Below are 22,389 nucleotides of genomic sequence, written 5' to 3'. Positions count from 1 at the left end.
TTAATGTTATTTATCAGCATAATTTTACTTCTAGTATTACTGATACCTCTGATGCCTGATGAAGATTATATGACTGAAATGTTAAGAGATTATAACCTTAAAAGAGGCTTGGGATGAGTAGGGGGGGCATTACATCTATGTTATCCAAGGTATTGAATCTTGAATGCCTGTGACTTGATATCCAGATTGATCAAAGTATACTTCAAAATTGTTACTATCAAATCACATGTGAAGTTTGAATAGCAGGCTTATCAAGTGCCTTTCTATCATATACTGAAGAATAAAAAGCTGTCACTTGGCGTAAGTCAAATGAGAGATGGATGATATAATTCTTATGCTGCTGGAATTTTATTATCCTTGAAATATATGTCAGAGAGTGCATCAAACACAGGAAAGTTATATTTGTACTTCATCATTGAAAAGGACATAATTATGAAATTATTCTTTTCATGCACAGGAATCCAAATCAGCAATTCACTTGCATTATGGTGCATATAGTGCATGAATACACATCACAGAAGGACAACAAATGATAATACTTTAATAGCGATAAAGGAGAATTGTCTAGAAAAGAAATTAATCAGTTATGAAAGGTAATTGAGAAATAGGAATATTTTATTAAATGCTCCATCAGCATCTAATTGAATAAGCTTGTAACTGTGCAGTGTCTCTTAGAGAAAGAATAAAGAAAGAAAGAATAAAGGCAGATACAAAAATAGATAAGAATATACAATAAATGAAAAGAGGAAGGCAGACAATCAAGACTAGGATTAGAGTCCCAGAAAGATAGACAATGAATAGTTATGTCAAAAGTCCTGGGATTAAATATGTGGATAAAGACTAAAGGATAATAGGGAATTATAAGTATATGAATGACAAAAAAAATTCTAGCTCTGCTTTCTGCCTCTTCTAAATGGGAGTGCATTGATTACTATTTTTTCCCTTATATGAATATAAATTTGAAAGGGAAAGGAATGCATTTCTTCAATATAACTACTTAATGTACAAGAATTGACATGGTAGAATGAGTTAGAGTTCAATAGCAAACTCACATCACAAAGTTTTTCAGGCTGCCTGAGGAGCTGTGCAGAACACTGGAAGAATGCCTGGAAGGGAAGAAAGCTAAAGCTATGCCATTTGTTTGGTGGTTGAAGGTAGAGAGAAATGACCAGTTGGTCACTGATTTCTGGAACAGTGTTTGAATAGCTGATGCAGTTTTCAATAATAAAGTATTTAAAGAAGATCACAATAATAAAAAACCAAAATTGCTAAATGACCATAAAATAGTTAATTGAAAGGATCCATCTTTTCTGATTATGCTACAAGTTTGACCGATGAAAACAAAACTGTTGATATCATTATTTTCATAGAAAACCTGATACTAGGGATTTTAAATGGCGTAATTGTCAAGAAAGTACTTTGTTGGTTCCTGAAGTCAGTGACATTTGTTATTTAGTGCTTTTCAAAGTAGCTAATAGTTAGAAACAACTATTAACAACAAAATAGTTAGAAAATAACTATCACCTGTATTTGGCATAAAAATCAGCAATCAGACAATATAACGACAACGTGAAGCTATATCTCAAAGACAGACTTCTTAGTAGGTTGCAGTGATGAGAATGACCAGCATGATCATTAACAGTAGAAACTGAGGGCACTTCCAGCAGGGACATGAGGTTATCCTTTATAATTAGCAGAGCTCTTTTTGTTCACAGAGCACTGCATCAAATCCTGGGACAATAATTCCAAGCAAATCTTAATGGGGAGAGGGTCAGAAAATAGGTCTTAATAGGTGGTTTCAGGAAATCAAGTATGTAGTTTAGTAAATCATTCTACAACTTTTTAAACTTTTTTCTAACGCTCAAATTTATTTATTTTTGTCTTCTAGAGACAATAGTAAAGATAATATATAACTGGAATAATGTCTGGGTTGGGGTTGATCTTCTGCAGCTAGCAATCTTGAAATCAGGACCAGTGTGTGTTTCCTGAAGCTGAATGTAAAATTCTGCTTGAACATTAGCCTAGCTATCTTCAAATCTTATTTCTATACACAAACTCTGCTTTGTTTTATTTGAAAAAGGAAACTATGCATTAGCAGTGCAAACCCTCCACATTCCATATAAATGTGAACCTTCCCCCTGCTCCCTAACCAGCGATTTGTGTTCTGAACAAAATAAGGCTTAGAGGTGAGCCTAAAGGTGACATCCCATAAATAGAAAACTGCTGGAGTCTGTCCTTTGATGAACAAAATATAAAAATGTCCTTTCTTCTGACTTTGTAAAAAGTCAAAATGCAACAATTCTTTTTGCATGCTCTTGTCACTATGGAAACAGGCACTCTAATTTTAGGGAATACTCTTTGCTTCTCTCATTGCGTTAGGCTTTAAATAAATCCATGTAGTACCACTGGTGTCTGTTGCACTGTCATCAGGAAAACTCAAAATATAGCTGGAGAAAATGTGCACATCAGATTTAGAGAAAGCAAGTGAAATTTTCAAAAATGAATGAAACAAATTCAAGCCTTATGAGGAAACTGCTTGATTAAATGTGCTGTCAATGGATTTGTCTAAAACAGTATTCAAGTCCATGAAGAAATGGATCTCATTTAACTGAAATATGTAAGAAACTCCCTCCCTCTTGATATTTATATTGTGAAATAATTAAAATGTAGTGTCATATACACATGTAGAAAGGAAGTAAAAAGACTTGGAAAAGCAATTTTAAAGCACAGATTCGTTCAGATTTGTGACTAATTAACTTTATTAGTAGTTACAATAAGGATGAGGTTACCTGAATGATGTAATTCATGGAACCTCACCTGTAAAAGCCGTCCTGCCTGTCTTAAAACAGCAGTGCCAGTGTGTTGCATACAACAAGCTGAGGATTCAAAATGAGGTGAATTGTCTTATCCTGTCTCAACTATCAAGAGCAATTTACTAGAAGCATCCAACTCACAGACTGGGAGCAAGAACTCTGCTTCTGCCCAGGCTGAAATGGGAACTGTCAGTATTGGGCTGTCAGAATCTGCTGTTAAAGTTGGTGTTTCCAGAAGACTAGGGAGATAGTTGAGAGGTTTCAAGAGTTCTGGTGGCAAGAATGGCTGCAGCCAAAGTTTTAGATGAAATAACCATCCAGAAGTATTTCTGGGTACTCTATCACTACTGATGATATTCATAAGATAGCATAGAAATGTGTCCAAATATTGAGAGAGAAACAACTGTACTAGTGAATGTGAAAGGAATAGTTGTAATTTGCACAAAGTTATATTGGAGGAGTTTCAGCGCCGCCAAGAGTAACTGAGCCAATGAATGGATCTGGTAATAGTGGGAGGGCTAGAGAAATAGTTGCTTATATATGTGAATGTTTGTTTTGTTCATGACTGGGCAGCAAACAGCTCTCAGCAACCCTATGTGCTCACTTAGGTTGACTTATCTCAGGCAATAAATAAATGTTCATCCATAGCACTGCATTTCTCTGTGCAATTATATTAAAAAGCTTCTTCAACTACTTCTTTAAGAGCTAGAAATCACAAACACTGTGTTATTACCACGTTCTTTAATAATGTTGTGTTTATCCTCTCATTCTTTTGCTAAGATGAATTTTAATGAATTTTGTTTTCTTGGGTTCATTTTCTTTTGACTTTGGTCTTCGAGTGTTTTTCTAGGTGTATGAATATTTATGAAAGGCAAATGTATCGTGTAGGAGAGAACGCCATAGAACATACAGATGGAAAAGGATCTTCAGAGAGAAAGTAATAATGCTTCACTTAAATTTGCTAATAAGGAATGCAGGATAACTTACTGCAATACAAAGAGCTAATTCCAAAGTATTTGGTTTGAATTGATGTGAACACAGTGGTTCATTTATATTTACATTCAATAAATGGAGTACTTAAAAACTATTCTAGCTGGAAGTTAAATTGCTGTTAACATCTTAGGTGGGAATATGTCAAGTTTCCCATTTTTAAGAGTAACTTGAGCACCTCGAGAAATAATTCCCACTTAACGGGAATTGAGTGTTTGAAATATTTTCATTTATTTCTGGAAGAGGGCAAAATACTTTAAGTTAAATGAGAATATCTCTACCAGTAAGAGCAGACATTAGACCTTCTAAGAGATAAAATTATCCGAAAAATATAAACCTTTCACATAGTCATTTATTTTTTACACTGAGTAAGGGCTTTGTATGTAGCTTCTGAGCGCTCCAAATCATTACGATAATGCTGGTCATACCCAGTTTGAAGACTCATCTGCTTTGCGCAGAGACAAAATGTAGTGTTTATACCCTGAGCACATTGAAAGCTGAACACCACCCTAGCCCGGCCTTGACTGCCCATTGCCACCAACAAAGAAAGAGGAGTGCAGAAAGGCTCAAAATAGAGACAAGAATGTATCAACCTTTTCTCACATTTCTTTAATGGCTGAGGATATTCTTAAATGAGTGTCATGAGGGAGATATTTTCAAAATATTTCATTTCACTAGCCAAATCCAGAAAAGGAAACAAGACAAAATTGCTTTCAAGACACTTTTAGTGTTTCCTGTGAAATGAAACAGCCATTTGCAAGATTTTTCTTGAAATTGGAATATAATGGTTCCAGAGTGAGGCTAGTGTGTGCAGTCAGTCTTCCTCTTTTCTGATCATGCTCTAGCAAACACAATTTTTCCCATGCATGCAGGCTGACCTGCTGAAGTGCTTTTATCCCTGACTAGAGATGCATCATATTAGAAGCAGGAGAAGGTCCCCCAGAAGGGTGCAGTTGGTGGCAGAGCAAGAAAGGCAGAGGACCTGGCAGCAGAGCAACATGCTGCTGGGAGAGCATCTGTGCTTTAAGCAGTGGTGTGGGGCTGGGCTGTGGGAGGGGGAGAGAGAGCAGGGTGTGAGGTGGAAGCTGTAGCTCCTGGCGTAAATCTCACACAACATCAGGAAGTATCCTTCATTAATGTCTTAAATGTCTCTTAACAGGTTTAGTTAATTTAGTTCTATTTTGTTTATTCTGACAGGGTCAGTAGGAACAGATTTTTTTCTAGAGGCTGCCAGAGATGTACCTGGGCTCAGTTGCTCATGGAAGACTTGAGGCCATATGCTGAAAAGCCAGCCCTGTGTCCTCTCCTACCTTGTGCTGCCTTCTGTTGCCCTCCCAACTGGCCCTCTGAACAACAGTTCAGGTCATACCCCTCTCTGAAGTATATGTAACTCTCAGAAAGACATGGCTGGATGTTTGGACTGTTCCAATCCCTTTATTCCTTCTGATGCTTCTTCTGAAGTGACATTTCTGTTCACAAGAAGAATCTGGGCTGTTTACTTTTTATCTTGAACTAGTGTGTGTCTGGTGAGTTACAGTGGGAGGGGCTGTACGGCTGTATGGGCTCTTCACAGAATCACAGAATCACAGAATTGTAGGGGTTGGAAGGGACCTCCAGAGATCATCGAGTCCAACCCCCCTGCCAAAGCAGGTTCCCTACAGCAGGTCGCACAGGTAGGCATCCAGGCAGGTCTTGAACATCTCCAGAGAAGGAGACTCCACCACCTCCCTGGGCAGCCTGTTCCAGTGCTCCGTCACCCTCACTGTAAAGAAGTTCTTGCGCATGTTTGTGCGGAACTTCCTATGCTCCAGTTTCCAGCCGTTTCCCCTTGTCCTGTCTCCACTCACCACTGAAAAGAGTCCGGCCTCGCCATTCTGCCCCCCACACCTTAGATATTTATAGACCTGGATCAGGTCCCCTCTCAGTCTCCTTTTCTCAAGGCTGAACAGACCCAGTTCACTCAGCCTTTCTTCATAGGGGAGATGCTCCAGGCCCTTCACCATCTTCGTGGCCCTCTGCTGGACTCTTTCCAAGAGATCCCTGTCTTTTTTGTACTGGGGAGCCCAGAACTGGACGCAGTACTCCAGATGAGGTCTTACCAGGGCAGAGTAGAGGGGGAGGATCACCTCCTTTGACCTGCTGGCCACGCTCTTTTTAATGCACCCCAGTAAGCCATTGGCCTTTTCTTGTTCTCCCATGGAGCGTCTGACTGAATGGCAGCTCTGGAGGAAGCCCAGATCCTTCTCTAATAGCAGGGATTATGGTCTCATGTGTTATGATATATGCAGTAAGTACGTTGAAGGAAATGCTGCTTCAGTATCTCAGATATTTATGAAAGTCCAACACAGAGTGATGAGTGATCCTGTAATTGCAGTCATACAAGTAAAAGACAGGACTTGAAAACATTATGGTTGTCTTCTGTCACACAGAGATGTTCCATGGCAAGCCCGTTCTACAGCTGCCCCTGACCTTCCTCAGCCCCGTGCCTTGGGTCCCACAAAGCCACTGAGCAAGCACCACCCAACTGCCTAACAGCCTCCATCCAAACCCATCAACTGTGTGGAGACTTCTGCAGATCTGATGTTACAGAACATTTGCACATCATTGATAATATTTTTTTCATAAAGATTACATGGTCAGTAGTAACTTTAAAGAGAAAGTTTATAATATCCTTGGGTAGGAGGTCAATATTATACATAGCTCTAATGAGTGTGATTTTTTTGTTGTTTGTTTGATGAAATGAAGGCTATGTAACTCCTATGCTTGACTGCAGTTCTCTGCATGATTTTTTTCTAAAGGAGGCTAGGGTGAAAAGTGGATGGGCTGCACAAGAAATGTGAATGTTGTTTAGTGTTTAAAATATTTATTTCTGACTTCTGTTTACACAGTGGAGTAAATAAAACAGAAAATCCTTTTCTGTAACAGCAGAGTTGCAATTACATTTACTGTTGTTCACTGACAGATGGACAGTCTTTTATTTGTCATTCTGCCTCCTAGCATTTGTTGTACCTCTTACGAGGACAGTAGGTTCACTTTTAGAAAAGCCGATTTGCTTCAAACTCACCAGCTCTGTAGGTACATCCAGCGTAGCATTTGTCTTTAATGGTTGTTTGTTTTTGAGGAATTCCCTGTTGTTTTTAGTGTCCTTATTTTGAGAATGGACTAACAACTGACTTATTAAGACAAAGCAGCTGAATTCTTGACAAGTGGAAAAAAGCAACATTGGCAGAAAACATGGATTATTCGCAAGGTGTAGGCATGTGGCTGAATCCAGTAACATCACAGCAGCAGAACAACTCATGCATCTTTAGTTTAGAGAGCAAATGTAAGTGTGCTAAATGACCAAGTATATGTCTTAGCTCTGTTCCTAGCTTTGAAGCTCTGTTTTAGGAATATGACATATTTTGAATTTGAATAATCTGTGATTAAATCTTTCTATTTATATATAAAGGCTAACCGTCAAGTATGAGCAAAGGAATAACTTAGGTTAAATCTAGCTGTTAAGAATAAATATTATTCTTATGAGGAGGAAAAACTTGCGAAGCCTGATGATATTTGGATTTGTAGACTTAATCTGGCTGGTATCAACATGAAACTGGTGTGTGATCAGAAATGAATCCAGGGACTTTTTCTCTTCTGTGTGGTTTTAATATTACTCTGCTTTGGTATGGCATCTTTTCACTAACAAATTAATAGAGTGGCACATGATAAAGACAGCTGTAGCAGCTGTTGTGTCCCTCTTAGCTAATTTCCCAACAAGGTTTGCTTTTAGCTGGAAGGCTGACTTTCAGCTTTCATCAGTTGTCCTGTAGCTACAGGGATGGTTTGCATATGTTGTGCAGAAAGCTGACATGTAGAGTGGCCAGCTTCAACTCTGCCTTTCGGCTATCTTCTTAGTCTTTGGAGAAAACAGATACCTTTTAAATCTTTTCTAACTATACGTTACAGTGTGACTGTGTGTACTATGTAGGTGCAAGGGAGGGCAAAGTCTTTACACATTCGTTATCTGTCTTGAGATTTTGATAACTCAGATAAGGCTGCTTTTTTTTGGCTGTCTATTTTCAAAGTTCTGTGAATGAAATCAAATAGGACTGATTGACAGTATAAATGCTATGGAAGTTGTTCAAGAGTCCCATTGTGTGAGCATGCCTGTATTTACTACAGAAGAAAGGAAATATGCATGCATTTAGCTACCTTATGTTTGTTATGCACATCTAATAAGTGATCTTTATACTTAACAGTGAAGCTTGATCCCATACTTCTCTTTTATATGGTACAGGTGACTTCTGTGCAGTAACCATTTCTAACTGGTTTTGTGCAGGGAGTGTCGCCTACTACAAGGGAGTTGGGTTCAAAGTTGTTGGATAACTTCTGCAAGAACAAAATTCTAGTCCTCAAATTTGTTTTTGAAAATGGAGAAACTATTTCTGACTGAATTTGGTCATTTTCAAACTAGAGTACTATGTCAAGTTGGAATGCAGAACCCTTACCTGCGTGGTAGTAGGTGGGGTTGTTGCTGTTAATGTTGGTTTTTGTTTGTTTTCCTCTCCTGTTCTTTATCAGCTGAGTCTGATCTGGATAAGGGGAAAAAATCAACTTCAGTGATATTACTATCATGAGAAACAGGTTAGGGTTTCAGAAAGACCTGTGTCATGAAGGAAAAGAGGCAAAAGTATTATTTACTAGGTTCCCTTTGAGAAAGAGAATTATCCTTGGAAGAAATTTCTGCCAAAGAAGCAACGTTTTCTGTACTGATGCCCACAGAAAACAGTGATCAATAGGTGCAGTGGTGCTTCATGAAAATAACTTAAGTAGGATTTCTTTGTATATGAAGGGCTGGCACAAATGGAGAAACGTTCAAGTTCTGGTTTCAAGATATGTATACAATGCATGGATACGAATGTGTGTTTCTGAGAAAAATATTAATTTATTAATTTTTTAAGTATGCATTCACGTTGCTATTTGGTTGTAAGTAGAAGAATGGAACTACCCCAGAATCCTATACACTTCACTAAATTACTGTTAAACAACTTCTTTCAGATAATAAGCTTTATTAATTAATATTTGTATAGATGCAGTGAACAGAAATATGCAAAACCTATTATTCCTGTTTATATGGTCCTTTAGATATGCCACAAGGACACAGATGTGTGTTTCCCTAGCTGAAGAAAAATACATGCTACAAGAGTAGCAGATTCTTGTCTGGTGCAAAATTCACAATTTTCACCATTTCTTATTGCCAGTGTATTGAGATGTGGAAATAACCAAATTGTAAATTCTTTGCATGTCTTTCATCTAAGAACACCTCACTTATTTGCTAGAACAAGAGAGAAAAAGTGTTATGGTATGTCTTAAATAAAATGCTTTTCAAAATGGTCAAAACCACAAAATATGTCAAAAAGAGTTTTTTAGAAGAAAGATGAGAGTGGGGAAAATGATCAGGAACTGGCTCTATGAATTCTGGAGGAGGAAAAGCAGAAAGCCTCTTTAGTATGTTTTCTGAAAACTTGAGAAAAGCTGAACAGTATTCTCAACTACTTTTAGCTATAAGTCAAAGGCTCCAAGCCTTCCCAATTAGGCTAGAAAGAAATGTGGACTTGTCACTGCTTGGTAATAAATAAAGGAAAAAAATGAGAGTGTGAGCAAAGTGCATCCTGTCGTTCATCTTCATGGCAGGCTGTAACATTTGCAGTCTTCTCTGCTTGTAAGTCTGTATGGATTCTGAGGAGATTTTGCCCAAATGTTCCATGTAAACCTAACTGCTCATTTACCCTGTTCATAGAGGTGTGCACACAAGACTGACAAACTGTGTTCTATTTGTGCCTCTATCATTGACCTGTAAGTGATTTCTGGTTGCACAGCATCAGGTTTGGTCACCTACTGTAAAATTATTTTGCATAAGCTTCTTTAGTCTTTTTCCAATTGTTCTTTCAGAGGTTATCTTTTCGTTCTGTCAAGCAGTGAAGAAATATTTACAGAAGTTTCTGTTAGAAGACCGAAATCTCCCATCTGTATTGTAATACTGAATTTAAAAGATATGCTCTCATTTGTGGAGTTAGAAAGATTTTTCCCATGTATGTCATTTTTCATTTGTTGACATCAAAATTCCTTTACCATTTTAATACTTGGTTGATGTTATAAGGGATTTCTGTAACTCTTAATAGTTGGTCTTTGGGTTCACCAGAAAGTTTAGTTGCTTCAGTTAAGAAGTTCTAGATTTGATGTTTGACTCATGTCTCTGAGCTCCAGAGTTAGTTGAAATGGTGAAAAAAGCTGGATCCACCAAAAGGATCATTTACCTGAAATGATCAGCAAAATGGGTTGCACCTTTCTTTTGTGCTTCTTGTCTTCAGTAGGTTTTTTTGTTCTACTCTACTGTGTGGTAGATTGTCTTGGGGTTGAAGCGAGCACCTCAGGCTTGCTGTGATGCATTTCTGCCTGCTCAGGGTTGCCTTGGCCATATGGGATTTCTTCATATTGATTTATATTATACTGAAATAGAAAACTTCTGTCCATTTGAATGTGAAGTCAGGGCATTAGAATTAAATAGCTCTGGGAAATGAAAGAGATCTCACAGTTCTAAAGTCAGAAGGAGCAGGTCTGCTCACTGCATAGCTGTATTTATTCCTTTAAGGGAGGTAAAATTCTTGTAAATTTGGTTTAACACTGCATGCTTTAGAAACGTGTGATGTTATCTTGAGGAAAATTTGTAATACAGACCATACATGAAAAAAAATGCTATCCACTCTGATTGGATAAAAAGATCTCACAACTGTCTTGGTTAGTATCTTTTGGCAAATACCGCTTGTGATCTGCAGGGACATCTGGTCCTGGCACCTTGTACCTAAAGAAGTCCACTGGTCAAAACTGGTCTGTAGTAACAGCTGGGAATTGCTTTGATTCAGGAGATCTGCAGATCTTGTTGTTTCAAAGTACTTGATTTTTATACAAGTGATAACATGAGTTTTAAAAAAAGGCATGTGAGTTAATTTTAAAGTTGTATGTAATAGCTGAAGTAATGAAATCCATAGGGCTTCTCCATGAATTAAACTTATTAGAAAGCCAAAGGCAGATTTATCTGCAGTATAAGTGAATAGAACCTGTAGGTTTTAACCAGAGCAATATTAACAATAATCTTATTTCTGATAATCTTATTAATCATAACAAGCTTTTATTAACTACTTAAGTAGTTAAGTAGTTATTCTCCACTTCTAGTCTTGAATTTCCATTGCCCATTCCCTGTGGAATTGTTTTCCTCTTACACACTGCATTCTGCAGTCATTTTCCTCCTCACAAACGTGGAGGTAACTGAGCTCACGTAATACGCAGTCCCCACAGAGCGCTCATGTTCTCTCCCTCCGTATTCATTCTGGTGAAGCAGAGGGGCTCTGTGCTTTGTTGCAGAACTATTTCTTCTTTTGTAAATGCTACACAGGTAGCAGAAGTAAACAGGAATTATTCTAATTACTTGTTATTTGTGTCTTGGAAAAATTGAGTACTTTGCTGCAAACATCGGCATTTGGGAAAACAAGAGCAAACAGAAATCAAACCTGACTTTTACTTTCCATCTCTCTCTCCCTTTCTCTTTTAATATTTACCCATTTCAAACCTTAGTCCTTCATCAGTTAAAGCTCTGGAACACATCCTGAATTTGCTTCCTGGTAGAGAATTCATCAGTGTGCGTTAAATGAAGGTTAGAATTTTGCTGTTGACTGAACATGAGAGCAAATTAGCTATTCATAATAATTAGCTATAATTTTTTCAATCTAATTTCACACAGATTGAACTTAAACCTACAGTAATACGCATCTATTTAAACATCCACAGATTTGTTGTTCTGGTCAGTATTCTAGAAGGAATATCTTAAAAGGTATTTAATGTCAACACTAAAACTTTTCTTGTATGCATAATAAAAAAAGCAATCAACTCCAAGCTCTGTTTATGAGTTAGATCGATCCTATTCATTACATGGATTTTAGAAAAGAAGAACTCTGAGTTCTGAGGTTCATTGTTCATTGTCTTAATTTGCTCCAGCTGAAGCCAGTGAATCTAACTCAGCTGCCAGTGCAACTGGGGTGATTCAATCTCTCTCCCGGTAGCTCCAGCTGGGAGAAGGTAATGGTGTGCAGAAGCAGAGTAAGAACTCAGAAGTTTTTTCTTTGTCAGTCTTTTTAGATTTCGGGAGCTACTGTTTCAAAAGTGAAAGAGAGAGATTACTTCTAAGAGGTGGCAGAATTTATCTTAGTGAAGAAGTAAATAATTTCAAATAGTGCTGTTGCTCTGCTGATTGGTCTGTCTGAAATGAGGAATGCTGCTGGCTGTTTGGGAATTTGTTTTAGATTATTGTCAGTGTACCAGCTGTGATGAGGGGCTGCACGTTTAGCCTAAGCTTGGGTGATACAGAGTTAACTTCAAGATGAGTATGCCTGTTTTATCAAGGACTTTCTTTACCTCAAAATCTGATGTTTGATTTCTTTCAAATTCCCTTGCTATGTAAGGCTTCCATTGCTGGCTGCTGATGTAAAAGAAGCTGTTATCCAAATGGGCTGTGCTGATGAAGAGCTTGGCTTTTTCTCTGCTTTTGCTTGTGACGCCTCTTGGTTGCTTGATTTTTCTCCCTGTTTTTTTACCTCTGATGACTGAGAGTATTCAGGTGGATGTTTACTACCCTCAATTGCCCAGTACTACTAAAGAATTCCTTTTGTTTCAAAGAGAACAGTATCTAAAGGAGGCTGTAAGAAAGAAGGGGACTGACACTTCAACAGAGTCTGTTGTGATAGGATGAGGAGAAATGGTTTTTGAACTAAAAGAGGGAAGATTTAGACTGGATATAACAATGAAGCTTTTTACAATAAGGCTGGTGAGGCACCAGCACTGGTTGCCCAGAGCGGTGGTGGAAGCCCCATCCCTGAAGACATTCAAGGTCAGGCTGAACCAGGCTCTAAGCACCTGATGGAGCTGTAGGTGTTCCTGTTCATTGCAGGGGGGTTGGACTAGATGACCTTTAAGGGTCCCTACCAACTCAAACAATTCAGTATAAATTTGACAAATAAACTGTAAATTTGACATAACTGAAGGTGCACTATTTGCCCAGAAGGAAGATGCTGGTGGAACTCCACAACACAGGCATATTATGGCACTGGTATTTTTCTATTTAATTTCACAAAATCACCATGCTAATGTGGAAATATGGCAGTTCTGCTGAATGCTACTCTTCTTCATAGTGGAGTAAGTGAAACAGGAGACTTGCTCTTCCATGAGACTGTAGCAGAATACTTGTGCAATTCTTTTTTCCATTAGCTTTGCTATATTCTGACAGATAAATTACCCAGAAAGCAAGGGAGAAATAAATGGCATGCTATGGCTATCTTTACATTCTGTAACATGAATTTGGGCTTTCTGATCCAGCAAATATATGTATTCCCTGGGAATCGTTCTGCTTCTTGTTAGGACTCGGTCATTTCCAGTTATAAATGCATCCTTTCCTTTCCTTGCTCTGGGACCAGCATGTTCTGGTGCTCTGAATTGTTCAGGCTGGGGGAGTGAGTAATGCTGTCATCCCAGTTAGCTGGGGAGGAAGCCTAGCTTTGATATTCAGCTTTTGACATCTGATCAGATAAATCAGTGCAGAACAACTGATATGCTACCTGCTGGGCTGGAGCTGCAGGAACTGTTCTTTTCTGGGAAGATCCAGGGTGCGTTTGGCACACTGACGGCAGCACTGCAACAGGCAGAAACGCAATGATCTTTTCTAAGAAACGTGGCTTCAGGTGTCTGAAAGCAGCATATACACATTCTTATTAGTTTTTATTCCACATAGAATGGTAGTGAAATTTAAACTGCAGTTGTAAATGTAAGGCAGGTCTCAGGGATCCATTTTTGAGTATGAGCTAAACATTAACCCTTTATGGAGTTGATATTTTTCTGAAGCTACAACAAGCAGCTCTGATGTTCGTGCGATACCAGCAGCTCAGATCACATTTGCTGACAGAGGCTAATGAAGTAGAATCTTTGGTGCTGAACACCCTTTTTCTTCTCTGAAATATTAGCAGAGCAGTTGTGCATGTTCATTGGTGCTGTTAGCCAGTGCTGTGTGCACTGTATGGAGAAAATAAAAAACCTGAATTAGTGGATATTCTTAGATTTTCTTTATTTTTTTTTTCATGATGAAGTATAGAGTTGAAAGTCTTAAAACATGTAATGAGAGGGTCTGATCTGACAGCTTTGCTAATAAGCGCGTAGGACCAACTGAGTATCTTAGTGTTCTTTAAACCTCCAGTTTTTGTTTGCTGATTGCAGGGTCAAGTGGGGTAACTTAGCTATCTGAACCTCTGATATGCTGGGAATTTGCAGGACCTAGGGAAACCTAGATTGAAGTAGCTCAGTGATGCCACTGGCAGATAACCCTGGCAGGAGGAAGCAGAAGTAATAAGCATGCAGAAAAGCCTCTCATCATTAACATTCAAAGCAAAACTGAAAGGAAGGAAAAAGTATGCAACTTCGGTCTGCTTTTTTAATTTTGAAAAAAAAATAACAATGGATAAAAAACAACTAACAACAAAAAAGCAATATGAGAAGGAATAATTAGGACTAGAGTCTTCATACAGTAGTAGCTTTAGAAAAGGTACATGGTCTGATGTTTTCTCTGAAGGCCAAACTGCATCTCAAAGACAGACTCACACAACTCTTTCTGTCCCCAGGTGTTTTGAGGGAGAGGCTGACTTGTAAATATTTTGATTTTGGTTTCTCTCTTCTTGTCTCTGCACTTGCTGTTGAGTTCTGGGGACTGCAATGCACTCCAGCTCAGCCATTCTTCCTTTCTACTGCTTAGGAAAGTCCATCTGTTGATTCTGGTATTGATGTAAATTGCTAGCAAATTATCACGTCCTCACATCTGAGAGTATAAGGGCTAACGCTTATGGAAAAGTCAGAATTTTACTCCATAATCTATGCATATAATTTTGTATTTATGCAAAATGTACTGATCAATGAATATGACAGCAAAATACTTGAATTTTGAATTGTAGGGCCAGGTTCATTCTCTGCTCTGCTAACGGAATCCATTCAGTGGATATTGCAGGTAGCATTAAGGCTACATGTACTACACTTCAGCCAAAACGGACACAAAGTGACTCAAGCCTGGACCAGTGTAAGTCATTACTGAGCAAATCACATGCAACAATGTAGATCTGCTCTAATGTCAAACCTTACATTACAAACCAACTATCAACTAATAAAATAATTAATTATGCTTATGTTCTTTGAGGTAACGTGTTAGGTACTTTTTTTTTTGTCCTTAAAATAAGATGTGATATCAGCATTATAGAGTTTCTGTTCATTAGGTTTTGTGAAATTTTGTGATAATTTACAGCTCTGTTTCTGTCAGAAATGAAGTAAATGGATCAAGTGGGGAAAAAAACAACACACACCAAAAGAACTGAACTAAAAAATTAGTAGGAGCTAATGATAAATCAGCAAAGTTTTTGTGAATTGATAGTCTTTGTTTCCATTGCCTTTTTGAGTATATTTTAATTCTCACAACATTGATGTAATGGAAAGTGTTAAAATATCTGCTAGATAGAAGTTACAGGAAATTATCACCAGGAAGAGCCGAGATTAGTGCTGGCTGTGACGGGTTTGGAAGATTTAGCTGGGGGTTTGTTGGAGGATTGTGAGCACTGTAGGATGGAATTGTTCTTGCCTCAGTAGTCTTGAAGATTAAAGAAGGAGATCCCATCACTTTGGGATACTTACTGTTTTCCTCTTTGCATGACTGTAATTGCTTGTGAGCATATAATAGAACACATAACTGGACAAGAACCAGAGATTTGATATTTGAAGAAATTTAACCTGTGCCAAATTGTGCTGTACAAAAGGACAGTGAAAGCTATAGTGGTTGTACAGTGTAGTATAGTAGATGATCGAACCTGGTCTTTTATTGAAGAATGGTATTCCCACTATGAGCTTCACTGTATCTTTCATTCTGTTTAAATACCGATCAAGCTAACCCTTCTCAGAAGAACATTTCCTTGCAATAGGAAAGTGAGTGAAGAGAATGGCAGCTGCATTATGCCCAACTGCAGAGAGGGAAAAAGAAAATATGTGTCACAAGCAAGACGAAGCTTCTTCAGATATTTTAGAAGCTAGCTCTGATGTTGTAGTTTAAGGCAGGGTTTCAAAGGCTCTTTCAGTAGCAGCAATTTGGATTAAGTGAAGACATGTGCAGGCATAAGAAGGGCCCAGTTTTGGACAGTTCTCATGTATGCTCTTACTGCCTTGTTGCAGGCTTTGGATTATACTGGCATTTAAATAGAAGAACTAAAGACTTGGGGAAAAATAACTTTTATGTTACAGATATTGACATGAAGGAAAGTTTTGAGACTGACCTTTTCTTCTATTAAAAATAACAGAATGAAATGAACTTTTTGGATCTACAGTAAGGAGGAGAAGCAAAAAAAGCAGTCTGAAAGTGAAGTCAAATCACTTGATCGTAATGGTCATTTGATATTATTATGCAGTGTGGAAGTTGTTGGCCTGAGTGCTTTTTATATTGATGGCTCCTCCATATGTTCAGCTCCCTAAAAAGCATGCATCGCAGCCCATCTTTCAAGCTGTGGTGTTATTGATTTACCAAGTGAGCTGCATGACACCTGAGCAGTTGACTGGGGAGCAGCTGCTGCTGTAGGAGAAAAGGTTGGGGAAATGAGAAGAGAGCAGATGAATACTGAATAGTGGAAAAAAATATAATATGCGCATTTTTAAAGTTTTTAGTCATGGTCTTCAAAAAGCAGCATGTTTTCTGAATAGCAAAAAAATGGTGGGCAACTGACAAAAACTAGGAGATCTTCTCAGGAAGACTCCTTCGCTGGATAATAAAGTGTAGTATTTTACTGGGCCTTTTTTATTCTATTGAATTTTCCATAGAATTGCCATCTTTTTCACCTAAGCCATAGCTTAATTACTTTTAGTCAGTCTGTATCCTAGTCTTTAAATATTGTTGCCTTTCTGTGAATCAAAATGGAAAGATACCTGCTGTGTTCAATCTTTTGGTCACCGTGATCTTGAGCTAAAACGCAATAAAGTCAGCTGGTTGATTTGCAGGGGGGACCAGAACCCAGCTGCATTTGAGTACTCATCACTGCAGTTAGAAATGAAAAGTTAACTGAAGCAAGACTGATCAATTTTATTTATTTTTATACTGGTGGTAAGGAGACTTTGGAGATGAACAAATAATATCTTGAACTCCCTACACGCTTCCATGCTAATGGATGAAGATTGCGAGGCAGAAGGAATAAACAATCTGCAGTTGAAAATACAGTGCATTTTCACTCTGTTGCCCTATGATTATGGGCTTGCATGAATCAACATCATTGACAGGTATGGTTGATGTTCAACCACTCACCTGAAGTTATGATGCCACGTAGGATAAATTTAGTGTGCCGGGTGAGCATCTATCTCTGTAAATAAATCTGCATATTTACATTGTATTCACAAGCTTTGTTTCTATCTTTCCTTGAAAACAAGCAGTGTGTTAGAATAGGATTTAGATTTTTGTCTGTAATGTACGCTGGAATAAAAAAACCTTGGGAAACATGAAATTCTTCTAGGAGCAAACCTGCATCACCTAATGCTCTTGCGTCCTCTCCTTTCTTCTTCAGCCTCACCTAGTAGTGGCCTGTGACTTAGACAAAGCAGTAACAGGCATCTTGTACAAGCCACTGTTTCTGTAACACTCTCCTCCTTTTCTTTTTCTCCTTAGAATGGCATCAAACACAGCTTATTGTTTTGAGTCACTTCTTGCTGCTTTTCTGACCTGACATGTCCCACTTAAAAATTCATGTGTTTAATTTACATTTCAGGACACTTTTCCTATATTGGTACTGCACTGTGGGTAGGGAGCTTAGCCCCTCTGGATTAGAGCAGTTCATCACAGTTTGGGCCAAACTCCCTATTGCAAGCAGTGTCCACGCAAAATTTGAGATGCCATTCATTTTTTAATCCTAACAGCCTCTGTCAATATGTTCACAGTATGTTTAAATGAATATGGACTGTGTTCAAAGGCAAAATGTATGCAGCTGTTACAAATTTACTAAATGTTAGTAATAACTTAATAAAAATACATTTGGGCAATTTGAGAAGTTATTTTTGGATATGAGACTCACAGTCCCATGGGATGTCTTTATATTCATGGTCGACATGTAATTAAGACTACAAAAAGACTTAGAAATGTACACATTTGCATAAAGATCTTGATGAAGGGAATTTTTTAATTGCATTTTTATCTCATGGTCAATGAATAAGTAGCTTCATATCTGTTATTCTGAGAAGAATGAGTTTTTTTAGTGAGCATATACTAGGAATCCTTACCAAATTTTTTCTAGATTTGATGTTGCTTCTGAAGTCTTTTCCCTCCACAAGATAGAGAAAAATCAATGAAATATGTGATGAATTCAGATATGTCTATGACGAAATTAATATGAATTAGGCAAACTCTTACTTTTGTGACAGGATTTTCCCACTTTGTGCCCTATTTTTTGCCAATTTGTAACTCTCTGTCTCCTTTGTTATATGTCTGGTGAACCCCCAACTTCTTATTAGAAAGCAAACAATTGAAAAAATAGAATTTTATATTATTTCTGCAACGTAGATATGCTTTGATTTAACGAGATCATGAAACTGCACCCATAAGATTCAATAATCCTCCTCCTTTCATGTCTAGAACTAGTAGAAAAATACATTTAGATGATAAACGTATATTTTCCATGCAGAAGTTCAGGCTATTTTGAGTAGAGGCTTCTATGAAATGAGGATAAATTACCTACCTTACTTTAAGACCAGATAGAACATTTTAGCTTTGGACAGTGACCTTAGTCCTAATCATCCCACTGTCACAAAATCCAGTATCAGATTTTAATCAATTTTGAAATTGAAAAAAATGAACCATTTAATTGTAGGCTGTGATAAATCATTTTGTCCAGTCTTGTCTGGCCTTATGAGGAGCCTGCTGATGGTAGTTCAGTTTTGTGCGTGATGTTTTTCCTTGTTGTTTGGCTTCTGTTTGGTTTGGTTTGGTTTGGTTTGGTGTTCTGTTCTGTGTGTATACGTATTGTTTTTATTGCATCCCAAGCTGTCAGCTGATTTGCAAGGTTAACCAATATTTCTGCTTTAAAATGTGTGGGGTGGGTGCTAATACCGTTTGCACATCATGTAGCTTTAGGGATTGCACTAATGCAGTTAAGCAGGATGATTTATTTCTTGTGCAGTACATGAACTAATTTGCAGATTATTCCTTCCTGTGCTTCTGTAAAGGACTGTTAAAGTTATATGTAAGCTGAGCCAGAATTCCTATGTCTGGCAGTGCTGATGGAGAATTTTATGGAAGGCTGAAGGGAAGCTTTTAATGCAATACATCATACAGTGTTTTTTAATCCTTGTTTTATTTAACTGATACTGATAACATCACAGAACCACAGAATCGCAGAATGGCCAGGGTTGGAAGGGACCTCAAGGATCATGAATCTTCAACCCCCCTGCCACCAACCTCCCCATTTAATCCTAGACCAGGCTGCCGAGGGCCCCATCCAATCTGGCCTTGAACACCTCCAGGGACGGGGCATCCACAGCCTCTCTGGGCAGCCTGTTCCAGCACCTCACCACTGTCTCTGTAAAGAATTTCCCCCTGACATCCAACCTAAGTTTTCCCTTCCTTAACTTAAAATCATTTCTCCTTGTCCTGTTGTTATCTACCCTTTCAAAGAGTTGATTCCCATCCTGTTTGTAGGCTCCCTTAGGTATTGAAATGCTGCAATGAGGTCACCCCTCAGCCTTCTTTTCTCCAGACCTGGGCAGAGTGCTCCAGATGGGGCTTTACAAGAGCAGAGTAGAGGGGGACGGTTATCTCCCTGTCCCTGCTGGCCACCTCTCTTCTAATGGAGCCCAGGATACTGTTTGCTTTCCTAGCTGCAAGGGCACACTGCTGGCTCATGTTTTTAAAATAGATGCTTTAATAAGCTTTTAATCTATCAAGACCCCCAGGTTCTTCTCCACAGAACCGCTCCTTCCTGTCTGTATGGATGCCTGGGATTCCTCCAACCCAAAATATATGCTTTCATAGTCTATATTATGAATATGATTTTGTATTGAGCGTCAGTTGCTGTTTACATGTTATATTGATAAGAAATGCAGTGAGAGAAGGACCAAGATTTCTGTATTTGTTGGGTTAACATTCTGAAAGACTCCTCCCTTATGTGCTGAGAGAAGTATTCTGAAGTGCTGTGGCTGTGTTTGATGTTTTAACGTGGAAAAGAAATGGGTTACATTGAGGAAAGCATGACAACATTTAGAGAAGATATCAATAAATACAGAAGTCACGGTCATTTGCTCTTCTTTTCTTATGAAATCAGGAATTTTCATTTGATGGCTTCCCCCCCCCTTCTAAGAGAGGTGAAGTTTAATCTGTACAGGTGACCATGGTCTTTAGATTGGCTCCAGCACGTAATGTCTTCTTCCTTATCAGGCAATATCAGGGGAAATGTGGAAAAAAAGAGCAGCTGAAGACTGGGGACATGCAGTTCTCAGTCATTAACAATGCTTGAGAAACTATTAGTAATTGAGCATGAAACAGATTTGGCTTCAGTTCAGTTACAAATGCCTGTCAACAACGTGAAGCAAGCTGCATCCTTCCACCTTGCTTGGCGAATGCAGACCGCTTCTGAGAGCTGGCACTTAGGGTCTAGCACCACCACCATGCATGTGGAGCCACTGCCTCGACCATGGTCTCTGCTGCACTGCCACTGTTATGCAGAGGAGGTGCTGACAACCAAAAATGAATTCTTTCTTCTTTTCTTTTGGCTGGTAGACCGATGAATCAATTATTCCCACAGATCTAATGATAGTTCATAGAATGTATGTTTTTTCAGAAAATAAAGTTATTGCCTCAGCTGTCAATTCCCTTTGGTCTTAACCTTTCAAAGTGAAATTGCGAGTGTTTGTTCTCTCAAAGCTTTAAAATTGTTCACCAAAGTATGAAACGACTGGAAAGTAGTAATGAATCTGGCTTTTAATCAGTCTCCTGACATAAAAAGACATTGGTTCCTGTGTAATTGCTGTACATAATTACAAAAATCAGGTTTCACTGCTTTGTTGGGCTCCTCAGCTTTAGAACTTGTTTCCTTGATGCAGCCACAGGCTGCACAGACTGCTGCTAGAATCACTCGCCTTTCAAGGCACAGAGTGAACTTCGGCGCTCACGCTGCAGGACTGGCCGGCCTCGGTGTGAGGCACAGCCCACGTGGAGTGCTGCTTGCACGAGGGCTGCCAGCAGGGTGTGCTGAGCAGGTGGCAGGGAGGAAGAGCAATGCAGTGGTTCTGTGCCGTGCAAAGACCCCTGTGCAAGTAAGTCCATGTAGGGCAGGAAGGGCAACTGAGGCACAGGCAGCACCCCAGCACAGCTGTTTCGGGTAATAGCTCTGTTTGTCTGTTTAAACAACTCTAGAATGCTGTCAGAAATAATTAGTTTTCAAAGGTTAGCAGTGTTTTTCACTCCGTGAGTTCTGTGAACATTTCTTAAAGTGACAGGATATTTTCCTAACACAAAGAGGAGGAAGGAAGAGCGTCCCTTGTGAGCAGGGCCCTGCTGTTGGCCTAACTGAGGGCTGCAGGAATTGGGCCAGCCTGTGCCACACTGGACCCAAGCCCTGACCTCTGGGAGGAGGCACTGGGCTCAGGGAAAAGACCTTAATGGAGTTCGCTTAGCTCCTGGAGTCCTAGTCAGTTAAAACACATCTCTGTGTATTGGGTAGTGTACCAAAAGTGCAGCTGTGTGTGGCTGAGGCTTAATTACTGTTGCTGTTTAAACAAGTCAAACACACCAGTACAATTAGTGCATGTTGAAAGGAAGGCGGGAGTTGATTGGCCGACACACAGCTGACATTGAGTACATCGTTGGGACTAACAGTAGAGTCATTTCTTCCACAGGAGTGTCGTATGTACTTCAAGATAGATATATTTAAAAACGTGGATATTTCACTGAATAACTTCTATATCTGTAACATGCTCACTCTTTTTGTGGTGTATGTTTGTTTTTAATGAAAAGTATCAGTTTAGAAGACAACTGTACTACTATTATTTTGTAACTTTTCTTCTGCCATGTTTTCAGGTCTTTGTGATGTAACTTGCTACCTGGCAGTCATTAATCTCACTGACAAAGGGATGCTGAAACCTTCTCAATCCTTTTCTGATGGGTATGTGCAAACAGATATTACAATAACCTTTCTATATGTGTAAGTAGTCAATACCCTCAAAATTGTAGTTGGCTGATCTGATCTAGCAAAAGCTCTTGATTGCATTGTAAATTGCAAAAAACTTCGTGCCGAATACTTAAAAATAATGTTCATCTTCAGTTATTTCAAATTCATTTAGATAGGGGGAAGTTACTTTGAAAATGAGCAAAGGATTTCGGCAACGTAATTGTGCAATATTATTAAGAAAATAATCATTATTGTATATGCACAGATAAATACCTATGCATTTTTTTAAAGCATATAAAAATGAAAGCTTTTATGAATGTTCTTTGCCTAATGTACCA

At 38.6% G+C, this 22,389-nt stretch overlaps 1 long non-coding RNA gene across 3 annotated transcripts in view; it reads left to right on the top strand.

Annotated features, from left to right (window-relative positions):
- The window catches only part of LOC125697346 (uncharacterized), a 66,146-nt gene that overhangs the window by 42,203 nt on the left and 1,554 nt on the right, over positions 1-22,389 (top strand). Inside the window, exons 1-2 of one of the 3 annotated variants that reach the window (XR_007378761.1) lie at positions 21,691-21,786; positions 21,961-22,045. This is a non-coding gene — a long non-coding RNA (uncharacterized LOC125697346). Of the gene's footprint in view, positions 1-21,690; positions 21,875-21,960; positions 22,046-22,389 lie in introns of those variants that run through there. The other 2 variants (XR_007378762.1, XR_007378763.1) reach the window with 2 other exon arrangements.

Source organism: Lagopus muta, chromosome 9, assembly GCF_023343835.1.
Source record: "Lagopus muta isolate bLagMut1 chromosome 9, bLagMut1 primary, whole genome shotgun sequence".
NCBI classification, from domain to species: domain Eukaryota; kingdom Metazoa; phylum Chordata; class Aves; order Galliformes; family Phasianidae; genus Lagopus; species Lagopus muta.
This window is presented reverse-complemented; position numbering and strand designations above follow the sequence as displayed.